Below are 22,017 nucleotides of genomic sequence, written 5' to 3'. Positions count from 1 at the left end.
GCCTTCACACCGTCTTTGCATCTCTGTGTTGGACGAGGCCAGATGAGGGCTCACTCTGCAACAGGGTCAGCAGGGAGCACCTGGGGCCATGCAGGGTGGGAGACAATTCAGCGTGGGTCTTGCAGACATTAGGTCCCAGCAGGTCACACAGGGGTGGAGGGCAGGGGTATCACTGTGGCTTGTGCTTTTGAGCTCTGGCTCTTTGCTCTCTCTCCTGTGCAAAGTCTTTGCACACGCAGCATGGAGCATTTCTGGATGCAGCTTGGGTTTGTCCCCATCAGTGGGCTGGTTTTTACAAGGGGTGTGATGCTGGGGGATGAGGGTCAGGACTAGGATGACTTTTGGGAAGACCAAAACCGTAGAGCAGTTCCTGAGGTAGTCCTAGTCCCGCCGGATCTCCTGTTTGATCTGGAGAAGTTTCTCACCCAGAGAGAGGAACCCAGTCCTGTAAGAAGCTACGTGGGAAACAGGGCCCCCTAGAGACAGGGAGGGTTGGGAAGGGGCTGAAGCCAGCTCTGCTGACCCTCCTGGGCTGGGAGCAGCATCTTGTCTCTGGGCGCTGTCTGGAGGAGGTGTTCAGAGCAGTCTCCACACAACTCTCATGGGCATTACTGAAAGTGCACAGACACAGGCCTCCTTCCATCATGCCTTGCTGGTGACTGTGAAGCTGGTCTGTTCCTCTCAGAGGTGCGGCCAGGCCTGTCTGCATGCACAAGGACCACATCACCCATGGCCCTCAGCGTGGAGGTGCCAGCTGGGCCTTTCCTCTTGGAGTTCTTCCCCAGCCAGAGCCAGCTCCCTGCCGCCAACAGCCATGCGGGGAAGGAGACAAGAGGGGACCCAAGATGTGACGAGTGCTGTCTGGTGCTTGCTGTGCTGCTCCCCGCCGATGCCCAGTGCTCCGGCCTGACTTGCCAGTGGGTGGGCAAGTCCCCCTGACACAGCGCAGGTGGCCTGCAGCCTGGCGCCAGGCTGCCCTTCTCTGGCAGCAGCATGAAGATCCGATTTGTCTCCCCTGCCTTCAATTGGCCTCACTAAGCAGGTTTTAATTTTGTTAAATAAATATGAAGTAATGGCAGCGGGGCTAGGAGCCAAATGTCCTGGGGACATCCTTGGGAGCCAATTGAACTCTGCAGAAAAGCAAAATTCGCTGCAGGAGCTGTGCGAGCTGGGGATGGCGCGAGGCAGAGCCTCCCAGGGCAGAGGGAGCTGCTGGCAGTGGGGCCAGCGGGGTGGTCCTGGGCTTGCTGGCGTGGAGCAGATGCAGCTCCATGCTGTGGTGTGCTCACAGCGCCTCGCTGCCTTCAGAGCAGTTCCTAAATGGCTACTAAACACCACTGTCAGAAGCGCACTCATCTTCCCTTCCTAATTAGTGGATCAGACAGTAATTTGTAATCCTTTTGAATAGAAAGATCTTAGTGTCTAGCCCTGGAGCCTGGGCAGGGCACAGGGAACAGCAACATCGAACAGGGCTTACCCCAGCCAGTGAGGCACCAGGCAGGGGTAAAGCAGAAGGGCTTTCTGTAGGGTCCTCTTGGTCTCTGCAAGAAGTGCTCTCCCCTGTCTCTTTGGTCAAACCCACCTTCCTCTTCCATCTCCAGAATTTTGGTATTTTCATTTCTCTTTGTCATACCAAGTGTAAGATAATCAGCGCGGCAGCCCCAGCAGCAGGCTGGCTTGCAGGTCAGCTCCTGCTTGTCCCCAGGGTGGTGGAGGTGGCAGGGTGGCATAACCAGCGGAGCCAGAGCCCTTTGCACTGCTGGCAGGCTGGCTGGGCACGGTCACACTGGACTTGGGATGGGCTGGGGTCAGGGAAGCCCCCCAGGGCAAGCCTGTCTCACTGTGGCTCTGGTCTATAGGTGTGCTGATAAGCATTTGCGTTTTCAAGGCTGAGGATAAAACGTGACCTGGGAGCAGAAGGGTAAAAAACCCCCAAACAGCTGAAAAATAAGATGCAAAGGATCTGAGCTGGCAGAGGTGTGGGAGAGGGAATGAGGGCAGGAGTTGCACACAGGGCAAGGCCATGAGCAGAGCAAGCAGGAGCGGACCCAGGTTAGATCACAGGAGAAGGAAGCCAGCATGGAGATAAGCTGGACTGGTGGCTATCAAGAGCAGCATGTGCAGCAGAAGTTTGGTGTGATGGTCACAGCCTATCCCAAGTATCAACATCTCCATGTGGCCCTCGGACAGACCAAGCCATGCTCTAGGGAGCAAGGCAGAGGTTGGGGTTGGAGGTGGAGGCTCATATAGGGGTCACAGCAGCTTCCCTGATCCACAAGAGCGGTGGAGGGGAGAGCGGTCGAGATGTGGAGAGGGGCTGGTCCAATAGAAGAGCAGCCAGCAGACTTGCAGGCACTGGGTGATGATGCGAGTTGAGGAAGCGCTGTGTTAATTAACAGCAGTGACAGGCAGGAGCGCTGCTTTGGGCAGACTGAGGCCACCAAGGAGTAGTAGCTGGCTAGGAGAGGGTCATGCAGCCCTCACCACATTATCGGTGGCACTGAGCAACTCCTTGCTTGTGGTGTCTTTAGCATCAATTAATCTGGGAAAAGCATATCTGTCTTGCATGCATTAGCCTTTATAAATGGCTTAATATGAGGTGCAGCCACAAAGCACGGGAAGGGTCGTGGGAGTGATGCAGACACCGGCTCATGTTGTCACCCTGGGAATGGAGAGGCTGGGCCCAGGGGGCACAAGCCTTGTGGGGGGTAGATGCCCATTAGGCAGGCTGGGGGGGCAGAGCTGTCCTGAGGCACAGAAATCTTGATGGAAGGAAACAGCTTCAACCAGTAACTTCAAGGAACACCACTTTCCTACTGCATTTCTACAGCCTTTAGAAGAAAGTATTTGTAATAGCACCAGTGACTCACTGAGCGTGCTTTACTCACCAGTTAATGACTGAGCAGAGTTCCAGGGCTCTTAGCAATTCTGGCTTAGATAAACTCAACCTTTCTCTCAGATTCCCATTAATAGGGGAGAGGGGTCTGGGGCATCCAGAGAGGGCAGGTGAGCAGCATTGACAAGGGTGGCATCTTCTTACCACGGTCCCAACCCCCTACAGCTCCCTTGATGCTGAGCGTCTGTATCAGAGCCAGAGGTCAGAGGAGAAAGCAAGCGATTTCACAGGGAGGCTGGAGAGTCACACATGTAGAGGCTTCAGAAGCCACACACTCCATTTTTGGTGCTCATCCTTGCAAACCCCCAGGCAGCTGCAGCCCGAGGCAGCTGCCCACACATCCATGGAGAGGGTGGTGAGAGTGACCCAGCTCCTGGAGGAGCAGGAGGGGGTGTCAGTGGGTCGGAAGGGCCACTGTGACTGGAAGAGTACCTGGGGAGCTTCAGGAGCTGAACTTACTGTGGTCCCTGACCTTACGTAAAGTTATGAGTCTGCAGGGAAGAGGCTGCTTTGGGCATGAACAAGACATTCCTGGAAGACAAGCTTCAAGCCAGGCCTGGTTACAAACTGCTTGCAAAGAACAAAGCACTTGAGCAGGGCCACCATGCTGTGCAGGATCTTTGTGCACTGTCAGACATCCAGAGAAGGACAGGCTCTGCTCTCTGTGAGACAGCGTGTCCCACCCGTGTGCCCAGGTCCTGCCCCAAGTCCAAGTTGCCTGCGGGAGGTCCCAGCCTGGCCACAGCCGGGGCTGCTGATGCCGAGTCAGTGGAGCCCGTCCTGGCCCTCTGCTGCGGATGAGCTTCCCCCAGCGCTCACCCGGCCGGCTACGCAGTGCTACCCAAGCAGTGAATCATGAAGTCAGGGTGAGCAAGTGCTTGCAGGCAATCACAAGAAGCCTGTCATCACTGTCATGGGCTTCACACTCCAACCTACCACATTTGTCACACTCACCAGGGAGGTTTTGGTGGCCTCAAGCACACCCTGGCTGGTTTAGGCAAACAAGTGGTCAACCCTCCACAAGGCGTCCTGTCCTGGAGTGGTTCTGGATCTCTGCATGAAGTCTGAGTGTTGACATCAGCATTGGCACTGCTTTAGATAAACCATGGGATCAGAACACATTCCCTTCATGTGCCGGCAGCACACATGGGTCTGGCTTGTGCACGGGGACCCTGGGATGGTTGTAAAGGCTCCTGTTCTCTGCCAGGCACATGCTGAGCCAGTTGTGAAGCCATTGCAGAAGCAGGATGTGGAGATGAAATTGAAAATGATGCTTGAGTGTGTGGGGTGGGGAGGGGACTCAGAGGAACAGAGGTTGAGCTCTGCCTGCCTCACCCTTGGTGCTGCCTGTACCCCACGGGGGCTGGGAGGGCTGGAGGCTGCTGTGGCTTCTCGGCCAAGGTGGAAGGCACAGCAAGGGCCTTCCTCAGGCAGGCCAGCCACACCGCTCTGCTCAGCCTGCCATGTTCAGGCCATGCCTCGTCTGCAATTCAATGTTTCCCTGCTGGCACTGAGGCCAAGAGCCAAGGAAAGACCCGTGTAGCTGAGAACAGATTTGTGCTGGTCCGTCTTGTTTGTATGCTGCCTACACCCGAACCGCCTGGCGTGACAGCTCCCACCTGTGCTGGTCCTAAACCACGGCCTGAACCCAGGTGAGGGCTGTGCCCCTGGCGGGGCCCGCGCTGGTCGCTGGGCCTGGGGAGTTTCCTGGAGTCTGGGGCTGCCCAGGGCAGAGCTGCTGGAGCGGGTGACAACTGCCACACTCACAGTGCAGGGAAGGGGCTCATCCTCTGTCCTAACCAGGCATGTCCTGGCTCATGTGGACCAGAGAAAGTCCTCCTTGGTCACAAAGGCTGTGAAAAGGGAACATTGGGAGGTTTCTGGGGGCTTCACAAGTTCCTGTAAGGCTGGAGAGGGGCTGCTGCCAGCAGGCTCAGCCCAACCTGGATGTGGGGTGAGCCAGGCTCAGTGGGGCAGCCCTGGCCCCTGCGCTACTTGATGGCTGAGGCATTCCAGCAAATCCATCTTCCAAACTGCTTCTGACAAAAACATGGGGCTTGAGCTACATGTTTTGCTGTAATGGGGTCGTTGTCAACTGCCCCGTAATCTCACCGGGCTGCGAGGCGTCATCCCCTCTGGGCACAGAGACCTGCCAGGGTTGGCTCAGCAGGGCAGGGGGAACGTGCAGGGCCCCTGGTGTCAGCAGGGCCCTGTATGTGACCAGCTCAGCCCTGGCCCTGGGCATCTGGGATCCCAGGTCCCCAGGGAGGGCAGGCTGTGTGTGTGTGATGGACAGGGAGATCATCCCAAACCTTTGCACTGGGAAAAGAACAAACAGAAATATTTGTAGGAGAAATAAGTGCATTGGAGAAAGCATTTTAAGACTTTTTTCTTCCCCAGGTTTTTCTCCATAGATTACCAAATCTGGGACAGAGAGCTGGCTGTTTGCATTTGTCACACATGCACACAATGTTACATCTACACATTATCTTGACATCAAAGGGAACGTGTGACGTTTCTCTGACTGTGCAGGCAAGAAAGGACACTGCCTGCTTTTGGGAGAGAAGAGGTTATTATCAAAGGGTTACACACAGCACCTGGAAAGGAGAATGAGAAATAAGAACGGAGAGCACAGAACCAGGAGCGACAGTGTGGCACTGCAAAAGCAATTCTTCTCCTGGTCTTTTCATCTTCCCTCTTTATTAAAGCAGGGCAAGAGCGAGTCTCTCATGGCATGGACATAGTTATTATTTTAAGGAAAAAGAATCTGCACATGTGATAGCTGGAGGGAGTTGGGAGATTTTGTTTGGTGAGGAGACTAAAGGAAACCTATCCGCATACAAAGCTTTACTGCAGCGAGGCTCAAGGTTAAGCCAACACAGCTGCCTTACCCCAGCCAGGTGGGTGCTGAGCTCCTCAGGGTGGGGACACTTGTGCCACTCCTCTCCGAGGAGTTCAGCACCTCACCCCTGCGGAGCCCAAGCTCCTGAGCACTTGGAGGGGCATTTCCCAAAGTGCTACAAGAGCTTGGGAAGGGGATGAGCCTTTGGCACTCAGGTCAAAACAAGCTTGGGCTGAGGAAAGGTGTAAGAAGCAGCGTGTGGAAATGAGCAAGCTCTGCTACAGCTCCAGGGGACGGGCAGCCCCACAGGACCACCCATCCCACAGTGTCCTTCAGGGTATGCAGCCGCTGTCCCTTCCCTGCCTCCTGCCCCTCCCGCCTGCCCCTCTCTGAGCAGGGCGGGCTGGGGAGCTGCCGGGGCCTTCCTCACGTCCCCCTCCTCTGCCCATGGGGGTGGATGACCAGCTTGTCCCCGTGCACATCCCGGCAGTGCCTGTGAGAGCAACTGAGCCCTCTCCCTGCATGGAGTTGTCCTCACTGGGGCCATCTGGGCAGCCCGGCTGAGCCAGCTGAGCTACTGCCAGGCAGCTGGGCAGCCTGGAGGAGCCTGCCCTGCCTCCAGCCTCACAGCTGCTGCCCAGGCAGCCCCCAGAATTTGCCAGATGACAGCTCACCTTCCACCCCGAGGGGACTCCCAGCCGTGGTGCTCCTGGGGCTTTCCATGGGAGCAAGGTTGGATACTCCCAAGGGTTGCGGTCCCTGCAGACAGTGTCTTCTGCTGGGCTACCTCCTTTTTGCTCCATCTTTTCCCTAGCACCAGGGAAGAAACACAGTGATAGCGATGCCACCTAGCCACATTGCTTCCTAAAGTACCCCCCTTCCAGGCCTTGCTCTTCCCTGAAGCTCTTCACACCAAAGCAGCACAGCAGAGTTCCTCTCTCACAGAATCACAGGCTGGTTGGGGTTGGAAGGGACCTCTGAAAATCATTCAGTCCAACCCACCTGCTAAAGCAAGTACACCTGGAGCAGATCACACAGGGTCTGTCCAGGTGGGTTTGGATGTCTCAGAGAAGGAGACTCCACACCTGCTCTGGGCAGCCTGGGCCAGGCACCCTCAAAGTAAAGAAGTGTCTCCTCATGTTTAGATGGAACCTCCTGTGTTTCAGTCTGTGCCCATTTCCCCTCATCCTATCGCTAGGCACCACTAAAAGGAGTCTGTTCCCATCCTCTTGACATCCACCCTTGAGATATTTATAAACGCTGATAAGACCCCCTCTCGGCTTCTCTTCTCCAGTCTGAACAGCCCCAGCTCTCTCAGTCTTTCCTCATAAAAGAGGTGCTCTAGGCTCCTAATCATGTTTGTAGCCCACTGCTTGACTCCTTCCGATATTTCCTTGTCCTACTTAACCTGGGGACCCCAGAACTGGATGCAGTGCTCCAGATGTGGCCTCACCAGGGCAGAGCAGAGCGGGAGGATTCACCTCCCTGGACCTGCTGGTGACACTCTTCCTCATGCACCCCAGGATACCGTTGACCTTCTTGGCCAGAAAAGCACATTGGTGACTCATGGTCAACCTGTTGTCAACCAGAATTCCCAAGTCGTTCTCCACAATGCTGCTTTCCAGCAGGTCCACCCCAACCTGTACTGGTGCCTGTGGTTATTCCTCCCCAGGTGCAGGACCCTACACTTGCCCTTATTGAACTTTATCAGGTTCTTCTCTGCCCAGTCCTCCAGCCTGTCCATGTCTCACTGAATGGCAGCACAGCCCCTGGTGTGTCAGCCCTTACACCCAGTTTGGTATCATCAGCAAACTGGCTGAGTGTGCACTCAGTCTCTTCATCCAGGTCGTTGATGAACAGGTTGAACAGGACTGGACCTAATACTGAACTCTGGGGAATCTCACTAACTACAGGCCTCCAACCAGATTCTGCATCATTGATCACAACCCTCTGAGCTCTGCCATCCAACCAGTTCGTGATCCATCTCACTGTGCATTCATCCAGCCTGCACTTCCTGAGCTTGTCTATGAGGAGGCTGTGAGAGATGGTGTCAAAAGCCTTGCTGAAGTCAAGGTAAACAAAAACACAGCTCTTCCCTCATCTATCCAGCCAGTCATGCCATCATAGAAGGCCATCAGGTTGGTCAAATATGATTTCCCTTTGGCGAACCCATGATGACTACTTCTGATAACCTTATTTTCCACCACATGCTTGGAGATGACGTCCAGAATAAGTTGCTCCATCACGTTTCCAGGGATGGAGGTGAGGCTGACTGGCCTGTAGTTTCCTGAGTCATCCTTCTTACCCTTTTTGAAGACTGGAGTGACACTGGCTTTCCTCCAGTCCTCAGGCACCTCTCCTGTTCTCCAAGACCTTTCAAAGATGATGGAGAGTGGCTTTGCAATAACGTCTGCCAGCTCTCTCAGCACTTGTAGGTGCATCCCATTGGGCCCCATGAATTTGTGAATGTCCAGATTGCGTAGATGATCTCTAACCTGATCCTCCTCAACCAAGAGAAGGTCTTAATTTTGCCAGACTTTCTCTCCTATCTCTTGGGTCTGAGACTCCTGAGGGCCAGTTTTAGCAGTAAAAATGGAAGCAAAGAAAGCATTCAGTAACTCTTCCTTCTCTGTATCATCCTTCATCAGGACACCCTCCTCATTCAGCAGCGGACCTACGTTTTCCCTAAGGTTCCTTTTGCTGCTACTCCGCTGCATGCATACCACGGGTATGCAAACAAACTGATCTCAGGGCTTTACTGCAATGAAACTGGAGGAAGAAAAACTTCCAAGCCTGAGATGGGTGGTAAATCCTGCTGGGGACTTTCTGCAGCGGGTTTGTGGAGCTGACCTGTCCCAGCGCAGGGAGCTGCAACCTCGGTGCCTCCAGCCATGCTCCGGGTGAGCTCATAACTGGAGAACAGCAAACCACAGGGGCTGGATGTGCGCGTTGTCCCTCCTGCTGAAGGTTTCTTGTCTGTCTCAGGGGAAACCTGGAAGGTGAAAAGGCTCCTGCTGTCCTCTGAGTGGTCAAGGTCTTTCCTGGGAGCCAGTGCAGATGCTGGCTGCCACATGACTCGTGCCTACAGCGCTGTGGGGTAATGAGCTGGAAAGATGGTCAAGAGGCACAGGAAAAAGGCAAGAAAAGGAAGCAAACAGCAGAGCCATGCCCAGACTGGGGCCTGAGAAGGGTGGTCTTCTCTCCAGAGGTGCCTTTCCATGATCAGGTCTTCAGCCCCTGGAGTGGTGGGGAGACTCATGTGGGTATGCGTGGGGCGAGGGCTGCGAGCTCAGGCTGTGCTGGCTACCAAAACTGTCCTGGTTCTGCATCAGGATATTGCAGGTAGCTTTGCAGTGCCCCCCAGACATCTTTGCCTGGCCCTTCATGGACAGATTGTGTTTGTTTCAGCTCAGCACGCTCATTAGATTGAAGTGGAAGAGTTGATCTGATCAAACTTGGAATCATAAAAATAAACGTGCTGGGTTCAGCAGATGGAGGGAACAGCCTGGCAAGTCGGGCAAGCGATGGCAGTGCCCCACAGCAAGCACTCGCAGCAGCTGCCTCGCAGCAGCCCCGGACACAGCTCCCCGTGCCGCGGTGCGTGGTGCTCCCGCCCGCGGTGCAGCGCGGCAGGGATGGGGCTGTGCGTGATGGGGTGTGCACCGGGGGCCAGATCTGCTCCTGATGCAGCCACGTGGTTTTTCCCTCCAGAATCCTTGGCCGAGAGTCACATGGGGCTGCAACTCAGCCCTGGGTTTTCTCCCTTTTGCTTCCCCCAAACTTCCCCAGCAGTGAGCTCGGGAGCTGCTCCACCACCTCCTGGCAGCCTCGGACGGGGACATCCCCCACTCTCAGTAGTGTTTGCTGAGGATTTGCTGGGTGCTTTTGTCATTAACCTCACTAGTGTGAATGGTTGTTCCTCCTCTTGAAGGAGAGTGCTGGGAACAGAGGTGAATGAACCTGTGCACTACAGTACAGCTGCCAAATGAACGTTTTATGGGATATTTACTTTGCTGTGATGCTGAAGTACCTTTGAAATTCAAGCACTGCTGAAATACATCTCCTCTGCCCTCTCCAGCTCATTAACCCCCAAATGCAGCCTAGCCCATGCAAGGAGCAGTACTGCCCATCCTCTGGGGACCTTACACCCTCTGCAGTAGCAGAAAAACCCCCTCTGACTTCCTCAGCAGAGCCTTGCCCTGAGCCCTGCCCTATCCTGCCCTGGAGGGGGCCTGTGTCCTCCAGGCTGGTGGCACTGAGACCCCTCCCGAAAGTTTCCTAATCGCCATCCATGCCCTCCAGCATGGAGGGAGGGACTCTGCAGTGAGGTTTCAGCCAGCAGAACTGGAGTTACTTCTCTTGCTGGAGATGTCTCTGATCTGCCTCTGCCAGGGGATGCCAGGACATTGCTGTCTGCTTCTCCCATTACAGAGTCATTTTGCCTCTTAGATTTGGAGCCACCAGGACTCCTCCCAGCCCAATAAGGGCTGGTTGTGCATGTAACCTTCTCCTTAGTTAAATTCCTAATGGGTTTCTAATGGGTGTCTGGTCTGGGGGGGCTCCCAGTGCTCTGGCACTGGTGGTAATGGTTATACCTCCTGCTGAGCTCAGTGGGAGATGATCTGCCCTGGAGGGAAGGTGCTGGTTGCTTAGACCCCAGAACCAGTCCCCCCCGAGCACAGGTCCTGCTGTATTTGTGCACTAGGGGACTAGACTCTGGCACTAATATTCCAGCATGGATTTTAAGTCCTCTGTGGGTAATTTCAGTAATCCAGGCCGTAATGATCCTGACAGCTCTCCTCAACGGCTGGATGGCTTGGTGGATCTCTGTTTTGTGCATCTTGTTGCCCAGAGTGTGCTGATGATGAACCGGTGTCTCTCCAGGGAATGATGTTGCACAGACTGAGTACCGCCTTGCCATGAGTCCACACCCCTCTGAGATGGATGCTCTTGGGGCTGCTCTGGCTCCTAGTCTGCTTGTGTGCTGGAGGAAGAGGCCAGGAGTCTGGGCTTTGGCAGATACAGGCTCCATGCCTGGATCTTCTCTTGACTCCCTGTGATCTCTTTGGCAAGTCATACCTCTGTGTCTCATGAAACCTCATTGCAAGACAGATGTAGGGCTCATCAAACATACTGGGTCTTTGTACCGGTGTCATGCAGTGGCAGGATCTGCATCGCAGTAAAGCAGGGGCAATACAACCCCTCCCTGTAGCATGTGGGGACAGTCCTGGGCCAGCCTCGTGCCATTTTCCTCAACCCACTGGGAACTGATGGGTCTGGGATGAATCTTTCTGCTTGTGTTTCTCAGTCTGGGAAACCTCCTACTTGCAAGCGCTTCTGGGTTTACTTCAGGGTCATGTGAACAGAAGCAATCTGGTTTTTAAAGAAAATCAAGCAGGCCAGTCCTATGTTTACCTTGTGGCAGGTGACCTGGTGGGATCATGCAGTCAGGTCTGCTCCCTCAGTCCCAGGTGGGGTTTAGAGCCAGCGGAGAATGACATGGGAGGTAGCTGGGACACGAGGGCTCTGGTTAATGTTTGGGACTGAGGGAACAAGAACTGAAACCTGTTGGAGGTTGCCTTGGTCCTGAAGAAAAAGGAAATGGGGTGTGGGGGACTGGTGTGGGGTGGTGTGCAGGTGGAGAGGGGGAGGGATGTTGGGGGTGATGGGGCTCTGACCTCCTCCATCTGTCCGGGTGGTGGTGGGGAGAGGAAGCTGCTCTGTGGTCGACAAACCTGACCGCTCCCTCAGTCTGCCTGCACAGCAGTCACGGGCAGTGGCTCCGCTCCGCTCCTGCACTCTCCCTGCACCGTGGATGGGACTTATCCTGAGGCTCTCGACCAGTCTGCCCGGCGGTCACAGCCTGTCTTTGCAGGGATGGCCTGTGTCTGCTCGGTACCTGGTGTACAGAGAAGAGTTTTGAACTCTTCTGTCTTAAGAATTCAATTTATTCTATTTTTCTATCCAAATGTCTTTTCCTCCTTTGCCAAGAAATCTGTCTGATCAGCAGCAATTAACAGAGTAAACTGAAGCAATGATCTTCATAGCGTGTTCTGTGCGGTCTATCTGAATGACCTCAAAAAGAATGCGCCAGATGTTTAGGGGCTTCTGCTCTGCAGAGCCAGGGCCAGGAGATGACAAAGTGCAGGGAGATGCACAGGAGGGGCGGTGCTGGGCTGCGCTAAGGGTCACTGCTGAACTTCACCTGGGGCAGACCTCCTGCAGAGCCTCTGCTGGCAGTGATCCTAACACTACTTGGCAAACCAGGCATGGACTAAGGGACTGGCACTAGAGTCTCCCACTAAGGCTGAGAAACTTGGAATTCAGCAGCTGACTGTGCCTCTTCAACTGCAATAGGTCCTGCAAGCCCCTGTGGCTGCCCAGCCTCTTTTGATGGTTTGGTTTCAGCTCTTTCTTGTCTTCCTGCTGTTCAACAGCATATGCAGGAAAATGCTGGACTCGGGTACTGCTTTCCCATCCATCATCAATTATTCTCTTTTCATTTGCTTTTTGGGCTTTAGGTTTTTAATCCAGCTGTCTCCTGCCTTACAAATGTTCTTTCCTCTATTACTTACACCAAGCTGCAGGGCTGTCTCCATTCATCTCAGGAGCACAATGAAGTTGTGTACTCAGCCAAGACTTTGCCAGCTGAGTGCACGAGCACCTGCACCAGGAGTGTTGTCAGTCCTCACTTATGCCAAACAGATGGCCCTGGCATGAGGGATGGCTCCATCCTGTGCTTTCACCGCTGACCACAGCCCAGGTGGCTTCTGCCCATCTGACACACGGGTACTGCTAATGCAAACCTAGTGCAGGATCAGATTGCCCTCCTCAGCCTTCATCAGAGGATGCAGGTCAACACTTCTTACTCCCTCTTCCCAGTGCTGGTTTGGGGATTATCTCTCAAGGGACATGAAGAAGAAAAGGTGTCTGGCTTTCTTCGAGGAGCAAGTTGGAGAGCAAACAGCTTGTGTCTGCTTTACTGCTGCAGCAGTCAAGCTCCTGTTCCACCCATGAAGCATGGGTTGGGGTTGGAGATCACCCAGGTGGGGATGACTCTGGGTGAATGCCTCTGAATGAGGAGCGGAGCTCCGCAGAGGGCAAATGAGCCCTCTTTCCCCACATTCAGGAAGCAGAAGCACTTTCCAGAGGAGGGAATCCAGTGTCAGCGTGGAGCTGAAGTGCAGTTAGAGCTGGGAGGTGCCAGATCCCCTTACTGGAGGGAGAGATCCTGCCTTACTCTAAGGTCTCCTGATAAGGACTGTGCTGTCCTTGTTCCCATCCAGGATTTCAGGCTCCTGATATGGAATATGAGGTTTTGGAGCAATTCTATTTCCCTTATCAGAGCTCTCCCATCTCCTGCACTGAGGGGGCTGCAGGCATGGAAAGACAGGTCATGTTTGGAGGCATGTGCTGAGCTGCTCTCAGGTGCCAGGGCACATCACAGCCGGCTCTGCTGTGCTGCTTCCCAGACTAGGGACCAGATCAGACCATTCCTGCACCAAGGTTGCTTTATCCTCACTTCTTAATGCTCTTATCTTGAAGGCTCCCCTCAGATTAAAGCCCAGTCAGTCAGCCCCCTCCCTGGATTTATTGCAATGCAGTTTTCTTCCTCTAATCCGATCGGAGTGTAAGCTGCTCTTTTCCAAGTGCATGGGGAGGACAGATGTGCATGTCACTGTTGTGGTGAGCCAGGCTGATGGAAAGCCATGGGAAGGTGCCCTATTCTTCAGCTTGGTGGCACGTCTGACTGTTTATATGGCTTAAAACCCATTTCTCCTCTAAGACTCTGAGAGCAGCTTTGTGATGTCCCAAGTACACCAACAGTCATAAGGTGAAAGGTTTGCTTTGGAGTGGGATGAGTTGCTCACCATGCTGGAGCCTGTTGACCTTCCTAGACACCCTCATCAAGCTCGAGCACAATCTTTGGTCTCTGACAGCCATGGAGGCCCTGGAGTCAGGAGAACAGTGCTGTCCATTTCAACAGGATCCCAGGAGGTTTCAGGTGACATCTGAGGATTTAACCTCAGCTGTGTGACCACCACCCATTCATGGTGAACTGGTTGGTTGCTCCTGATGAGCTCATGAGTCCATGGCCATGCTTGGAGCAGGGCTGGAGAAGCCAGGGATGGACTTGCATCCCTGCTGAGTTCCTTCTTTGCCTCTGCCTCTTGCTCTACTGAGGGACTGGGGAGCTGAAACCACTCCCCTCTGTATGGCTGGCTCCCTGTGAGGGCTTTCCTGGTCCTTCTGATGTGTGCCATGTGGGTCAGCCCTGATCAGTGTGTTCTCAGACAAGGGAGGGGACACATGGGGAGCCAGGAAGGGCTGGTGGAGAGAGGTGTGTGTGTGGGAGATGCTGGGTAAGGGTGTGCTCTGAACCTAACAGGTTGTAGTACGTCTGGAGTCTGGGTATTGCGGAGCAGGAGCATCTCTGCTGGATCCCTCCCTCACTGGGTGGGCCTGAAGGGACCTGGGGCAGGGGAAGGCTGGAGGAAGATGACTCTTTTGTGACAGGGAAGGGACTGGTGTTCATCCATGCCTCCCTAGATTCACGCTTGTCTTTGCCCTCCCTCAGCCCAAGGATCCTGGTGAGCACGGCCACAGAGCTGCCGCCTGGCTCTGCCTGCGCCGCAGCCAGTGCATGGACCACCAACGTCCTCCAGCTCGCAAATGACGGCAGCGTCCTGGCAGAAGAGTCACCTCAGAGAGCAGCATCCAGACTGTGAGTGCTCGGGGCACCATGGGCAGGGCAGGGCCTGAGGCAGGACCCCCGCGGGGTCCCGGTCCTGCTCCCTGGGGTTTCCTTGGGTTGAAAGGCAAGATGACCCTGTGGGTGCTGGAAAGCCAGGAGCTTCTCCTCGCAGGATGTCCTTGCTCTGTGAGGCAAAGAGAGCCTGAGCGCCAGGCTGATGGGTCAGGGGAACATGGGGCTGTCCAGGGTGCACAGGTGAGCTGGTTTGAGGTGCTGGCTTGGCCAGCACTGGGGCCTGGGACAGAGGGAGGACTCCGTTATGGGTGCGACCGTGGCCAGGGAGAGCCGTGATGGTGTCTGCTGTGGGTGATGCCGGTGATGCTCGGCAGTGGCTGGAGCAATATCAGAGCACAGGAGCATCCAGGCTCCTGCTGTGACTGCGGAGCAGAGCCCGTGAAGTCCAGGCCAGCCATGAGCCAAGCAGCAAGCAGATGCGGGAGGCACCTACACCCACCAGGTGCAGTGGGATCTGTGGTTTGCTTTCTGCTCTCCGCTGTCAGCCCGTGACCATGAGTTCAGCTATGCATGTGGTGGTCCCCAAGGTCCCTGACTCGCTGTGGGCTAGGTGGGCAAGAGAATGCAGAAGCTTGACCCCCTCTGGCAAGTCAGAGAAGGAGGCTTCTGTAGGCAACGGTTGCAGCCTTCTCAAGCGCATGGAATCCTGTATTTCTCCCCCAAGGAGAGACGAGCTTGTGCCAAGGGCAGGGCTCTGGAGTCAATGAGTGTTGTCGCAGCTGCTAAGGTTCATTGGGAAACAACTTTTCATGAAAGCAGCAGACACTTGAGAGGTAGTGAATAGGCACGGCAAACCTATGGAGGAATAAATCACATGCCTGCCCCACGTCAGGAGTGATCTCCTGCCATGTCCCAGGATGTGACAATGGCTCCATCAGCAGCCCAGCCAAACCCAAACATTCAGAAGGTCTGGATTTGGCCTCCCAAAGGGAGAAGGTGGTCATAAAATCCAACAAGCATCAAACACATGTTAGGAAATTTTCCTTCACAGCCCTGGAACCTTGGTCAATAGCAATCAGCTGTGGGACCCCAAGGGGTGGGAGAGAGTGCAGGGGCTGGTGTGAGTGCCCTGTCCTGGGCCTGACGCCACTTACAAGTAGATAACAGCTTCTCCAAAGAGCACAGGCTGCCAGGGAGCTCATGGCTTTCACAGCACACGGCTTTCTCAACAGAGCAGCTACTAAAATCCTTCTTTGAATTATTGGCACAGGAAATTCCATGATGTTTTGTAACAAAGTGATCTTTTTGCCCACCCTCTGGGCCAATAAAAGAGTGTCTTTGTAGCCTTCTGGGTTCATTGAGGAAGAAGAGACATGGTTTTCTGCAGGCTGGCATACATGGAGGTTCCTGCCTAACACTGATGCTCTAGCTAGCGGTGCAGCAGCCTCAGGATTTGGGGTGAGGGTGGAGGTTGGGCAAACATGCACAGAGGGACGGGCTGTGCATCTGGGATGGCTGCTGTGTTGGATTGAGTACTGAGGTCATGCACAACTGCAATCTCATCCCCTTCTGCGCTGCAGAAAAGACCTTCTCCAGCTTTCCTCCTGAACAGCACATGCACAAACAGCAAGCCTTACCAACGCAAACTGAGCACACGGCTTGGCGATGACTGAGACACAGTGACAGACCAGGAAGCTCCCACACATTGTAGTGCCAAGGACAGGAAAAGGGACAGAAGAAAATGAAATAAGGTTGACTTGGGTATTTCCTGGATGTTACATCCAGGAGGATGAGTGAGACAAAGCTTGGTGTCTGATTTGGGAAGGGAGACCTGAGAGCAAACAGCCACAGTCCCCATGGGGCACAAAGGCAGATGGTTGCACAGGGAGGAGTTATGTCCTTAGGATAGAAGAAACCACTGGGAACACCCCTGGGCATTGGGAGGCCTCCAACACCAGCCAGACTGTCTGTATCATATGGGACCCACATGGCACAGTGGGAGCACCAGCCCCAGTCCCCGCTGGGAGATCCCTGGGCAGCAGGAGCATGGGGGCAAAGGCAGGCCTGGGTCTTCTTCTCTGACCTGGATGTGAGAGGAGAAAAGCCCTGGAGATGTCTTTGCTTATGTTCCTGTGAGGCTCAAGGTCAGGGCCAAGGGTGTGTGCACAGGATGTGCCCCCGCCCCGCCCATGCAACTGGAAGGTGCCCATGGTGCTGGTATGGGGATGGACTTCAGGGTGGCACTTGCAAATGCTGTGGCTGCACAGTGTTGGTCTGTGTCTGGACATGCCAGCGTGCAGCAGGTGATGTCCCAGGAGGCGGGTGGCAGAGCTCAGGACAGCCTGGCTAGGGGGACGCATAGCTGCACTGCTGGACTGGCTTCCTGCATCCTTTATAGCCAGGCTGTGGGTTGGCATTCAGGATGATGGTTCTGTCGTGCTCAGGAGGGAGGAGCAGTGGGTTAGAGCTGCCCTTCCTACTGTGAAGGACACATGGCAGGAGCAGAACACAGGGGTGGGATGCATGATGTTTCATGGGTTCCAGCCACCTCTGGATGCCTCTGCCCTCCCATGTTGTGGGACAGGCTGGAAATGAAGGGCCAGCCCCTCCCTGCCCCTCCTCCCAGGTGTCCCCTCATTCACCAGTCCAGGATGGCAGCCTTGGCTGGGTCCCCAAACGTGGTGAGGATGCTTGTGCATAGCCGGGCCTGTGTGTGCCCACTCCTAACCAAGCTCACCATGGGCAACCATTGGCACAACCACCCCATGCAGGTGGAGATGGAACCCCAGAGCAGGACCTGGAACTGCTCTCCTTCATCTGCTTGTTCTGTGCCAAGGAGGCCAAACCCCTCCTGGAGCCTGTCTGAGAGTTGCTGGATACTTCAGCACCTTCAAGATGCAGGATTTTGCTCGTGGCTGTCTGAAGTAGGGACCTTCTTGCATTTTCTGCACAGGTTGCTCAGAGAAATATGTCTTCAGAAAGGGGACTTGGGTCCTTATCCCTAGTCTGGACTTCTACTTTCATAACCCTTCTTGAAAGTACCAGAAAATGCAGGTGTAACTGCCTGTCTCTTGTCTTGTGTCTCATCAGAGCTCTGGTCTCATTTGCGTTTGTGCCCAGGGAATTTAGAACTTAAACAACCCCTTCCACGAGATACATGGTTGCATCTTGCTAATCCTCCTGTTGCCTATCAATTCTGAGAAACCAATAACTCAGTTTAAAGGAGAAAGAAGGCTTGCACTAGAAGCCCCTATCCCTTTGGTACCTGTGTCTGTGCACAGAGGCCTCTGGGATGATTACTGTCTATGCTGGACAACAGCATAAACCGCCCCGTCCTCCGACTTTGGGTCTGGAGGTGCAAAGGAGCCCAGGCTGGGCAAGGCAGGGCAGCAGGGATGTGTTTGCTGTGCTCCCGTGAGGATTTGCCCGTGTGGCTGGAGGGAGCTGCTGGTCTGCAGGAGAGGGATGGCAGAGCCTTTGTGCGTTGTAGGAGAATCTGAAATTAAAAACTAAAGAGACTGATTAAAGATCCCAGAGCTCTGAGAAGAGGTAGCTGAGGACTTCTTACTCCTAATGGCCTTCTTTTGTATGTTGAAGAGAACCTTAATCTAAGGCTCCAGCATTACTTATTGAGGCACAGGCAGTAAATGGGAGCAAAATTACCCCAGGGCTTGGTTCAGTCCAGCCTGTTTGGGAAGGACTAGGGGCCTTCTCCCCTACAGAGTTTTGCTTCCTTGAGTACAGTAGGAGGCTGAGCATTTACACCGTGCAGCCCAGCACCTGGCCCACACTCCCTAGGGTTCCTCCTGAGAGAGGAATGTATTTCCTGAGCACATCCGTGACAAAGCGTGGCTGAGGACCCATCTTTCCCGAAGTGTTCGGTGCAGCATGGAGCAGTGGTGTTTCTGCGGGGGGGAGGCTTGGCTGGGATGTGGTTCTCTGAGCTCCTGTTCAGCCTGGAGAATTGCTGGCACTGGACAACATGAATAACACGGAGCCATGAAACCTGGCGCCTGGCTTGCAGGCTCCCACCCTTGTTTCAAAGGAAGGAGGTCTGACCTGCTTGCACAGTCAGCTTCCACATTTGTATATGATGAGCTTGTGGGATTCTTCTGGTTTTTACATGCTGAAGGCCACTGGGGAAGTCATCTCTACTCCTTCTGGATGCCTACTTGCTTAGAGACTGAATAAAAGCAAAGGACAGACTTTAATGGCTGGCACCTTTTGCCCCAGGCTGCATGTTTTCAAAGCGGTGTCAGTGCCCAGACCTATGGAGATTCATCTTCTGTCTGGCACAAGAGTATAGTGCCCCTTCCCTGTAGAGAAACCTACAGACACACACTGGAGCTAACAAATGGAGATCCTAATAGTTGCCTGACTACCTTCCTTGATAAATAGCAATCCAGACAGCTGGTAGATTTGGGTTGTGTGTAGATAAAAGAGAGAACTACAGAGGACAGATGGCCAGGTGGATGGATGGATGATTTGTTCTAAAGGTTAAGCTAAATAAACTCAGAGGGGTGAAGAGGTGGGTGCTGTGGTGGGGAGGGCGGGACTGTAGAGGCAGACCTGCAGAGCTCGCTTGGCCAATGGCAGGTGGATCTGGCACCTCCTGACCCCACACGTTCCTGTGGTGCTTCTTGTCAGAAGACCTGGTGCATGAAATCCACTGCCAGGTCTCTTTGAAGACAACCACGACGCTGATGTGGCCCCCAGTAAAAATGAGTTGGACACCGCTGCCCTAAAGGTTTGTCACCTGCAAAGGACCCTGAGGACACTGTCCCCGGACTTCCACACTTCCTCAGTCCCTCAGCACCTGTGCCAAGGAGCTCAAAACCAACCTCTCTCTCCTTGGATAGTGGTGGCAATCATTGAGTAAAGTGGCTCCTAAAAACTTGGTGATGGGCAAACTTGTGCACCAGCAAACGTGGGGATTGTTTTGCTGTGGATTCCCAACAGATCTTTGTAGCCCAGTAGTGCTGTGTGCCTGGCAAGAGAACCTGCTGTGGGGCATGTGAAGTGGGTGTTGATGTGCACGTGTGGAGATGCATTTATAGGTTGGGAACATGAGTAACCTGAACCTCTGGAAAGGGGACAGCCTGTTCCTGGGGCCCCAGAGCACAGATCCCTACACAGACCAGGCAGAAACGAGCAGCTTTCCCAATACTGTATACCAAAAAGGGAACAACTTCCCCCAGTCCAGTTTTCTCCCAACCTTGGTCCTCCAACTGGTTTGGAGGAGGGGCTGCATGGGACGCACAGGGACAGTGCTGCACGCTGCCTGTGCCTTGGCCCCGCAGCAGCACGTGGCCAGAGCGCCAGGGCCCACGCGTGGGGCTGCAGCCGTGCCATGGGCACTTTGCTCCCACCATTTCACACAGCTCCTGTTGTGCTGCCAGCCAGCCTCCACAGGCCTGCAATCTTCTTCCCTCTGCCTTCTCCTCCTCTCCTCCTGCTTCCCAGGTTTGAAGAGAGAGCTCAGCCAGGGCTATCTGTGCTGGAAACAGGCACAGCAAAATGGGAATGGGTGGCTCCTGCTCCCAGCCAGGCTGTCTGCTAGGGAAGCTTTAGATTTATCTACAGATCCAGGCTCTCCTGGGGGCAGTTCCAGGACCTGCCTTGGGCAGGAGAAGGTGCCGGTGCTGTTCTGGACCCCTTTTCTCTCCAGAGCAGTTGTTTTCCTTCCAAGCAGCACTGCAGCACTCAAACAAGAAGGGATTTGCAATGCAGAGAAAACCTCCCACCCGCCACTCAGCAGCGCGTGGGCTGAGAGCAGAGCTGGGAGCAGCTGTGCCGCTTTCACCGCCTGGGCTCAACAGTCCTGCTCCTGCCCTCTGCGTTCGGCTGCCTTACAGCCTGTTCTGGGCCAGTCTGGGGCTGTGGGACCCTGAGCCTGCCAGGTGGGATTATGAGACTCCTCCTGGGACCCTCTGAGGCAGTGTGGTGCGGCTGGGGGGCTGCAGCACTGCTCAGGGACCATGGAGGGGATGATGGTCTGCTCTCAGCTGGTTTGGGGCCTCCTGCCTCTTTGCAATGTGCTCTGTTTTCCCAGTCTGCTGGTCAGGGACAGGACTGCTGGTTTCACTCCATGCCTTCCTTGGAGTCCTGGGTCTGAAAAGCACTATAGAGCAGGTAGAGCAGATTTAAGACAGTGAGATGTTTATGTCTGCGACACAGCAGATTGGTGTGTTACTTGAGAAATCTGGTGGATGCTTTGGCAATGGGGCACTAGAGAGAGGGTCTGGAGGACTCAGAAGTGTCACAGGCTAGTCCCGCACCAGAAGGGAGGACACTGCTCCTGGTCCCCTCAGGTCTGGGCATACTTTGCTTTCTTGCTGGGAAAATGAGGATGGCTGGTGGAGGCTGGTTTTGAAGGGATGGTGTGTGCTCGGTCTTGGCTGTCCCCTGTACTGCGTTGGCAGAAGTTCAAGCAGACTAGGTGGGGGGGAGCACCATCCCCAGGTTTGGAAACCAGTGCTGACCATGTGTCCTCTCCTGGAAGGCCACCATGCTCTCTGGGGCAGCTTTAGTGTTACCTACAGAGAGAAGTAAACCCCCTGCCAGGCACAGGGTAGCTATTTGTGCCCTTTTCAGTCTCTCAGTGGGGCAGGAAACGTTTGGGTGATCCCAAGGTCATCCCTTCATTGGGACTGTCACGAGCAATGCCACAGTGCTGCTGCTTTGCACTTTGGGCTGCTAACTCTGCCTCCAGCCTGCAAAAAGCAGGCCCTGGTGGCTTACATCGCTTCTCTCCAAACTGAGGGTATACCTGGAGATGATCTGCAGGTGCTGTAGCTGCTCGTCTCCAGGTGCCCCTGCAGCTGATGGGGCAGCCACCACTCTTGCAGCATGACTAATGAGCCCCCGAGCACATCCGCATCTCTCCTCCCACCCTCATTCCCTCCATACCCAGCTGACTGTGGGGCCTGAATCCTGTCTCTGAGCAGCGAAAGCAGAGGGAGCACTTCTATTTCCTGAGCTGTCACACTGCACTGTCGCCTCGAAGAGTCAGAGCTGCAGCCAGGATCACTGGGATCCCAGTGCTGAAGACACTGAAGGAAGCGAGCTGTACCATGAAAGCCCAGGGGCTTTATCTTCCAGGAGCTAGTGGAGTTTTCACTGCTCACCTCTTGGTTTGCAGATGGGTGCTGGGTTGTTTTGCCCCTCTGTGCTGGGTGTACTGGATTTCTGGGTGACCTGGGCAGCTCAGGATGCGGTGGCTCAGCGCAGCAGGATCTGCATGGCTGTGATTAGAGGGATGTCATCCAGCCTCTGGCAGGAGATGGTTCCTCCTGAACAGGCAGGTGCTGCACAGGAGAGGAGACCAGATAGTCTGAGATCATCACTTTTTTGCCAGAGTGAAAGGCAGAAGGAAACTCTGCCCCCTCCCCAGGGCAGGGTTGCGGGAGAAGGAGTTGCTCTGGTTTGCAAGGAAAGGCATGAGATCCCCCAGCCGAGGCTGGGACCACCTAGGACCTCACTGGTGGGATGTGTTTTCTTGGTTAGAGCACAACTGTCAATGGAAAAGTCTCGGCACAGACTTCAGTGCTCAGAAACACTGTGGGCTGG

At 54.7% G+C, this 22,017-nt stretch overlaps 1 protein-coding gene across 1 annotated transcript in view; it reads left to right on the top strand.

Annotated features, from left to right (window-relative positions):
- The window catches only part of DLGAP4 (DLG associated protein 4), a 174,969-nt gene that overhangs the window by 13,809 nt on the left and 139,143 nt on the right, over nucleotides 1-22,017 (top strand). Inside the window, exon 2 of the mRNA XM_065850140.2 lies at nucleotides 14,317-14,463. The gene's annotated coding sequence lies outside the window, so the exon portion shown is untranslated. The remainder of the gene's footprint in view (nucleotides 1-14,316; nucleotides 14,464-22,017) is intronic.

This window comes from Patagioenas fasciata, chromosome 16 (genome assembly GCF_037038585.1).
Source record: "Patagioenas fasciata isolate bPatFas1 chromosome 16, bPatFas1.hap1, whole genome shotgun sequence".
Classification (NCBI taxonomy): domain Eukaryota; kingdom Metazoa; phylum Chordata; class Aves; order Columbiformes; family Columbidae; genus Patagioenas; species Patagioenas fasciata.
Note: the sequence above shows the minus strand (reverse complement) of the source record. Positions and strands in the feature narration are given on the sequence as shown.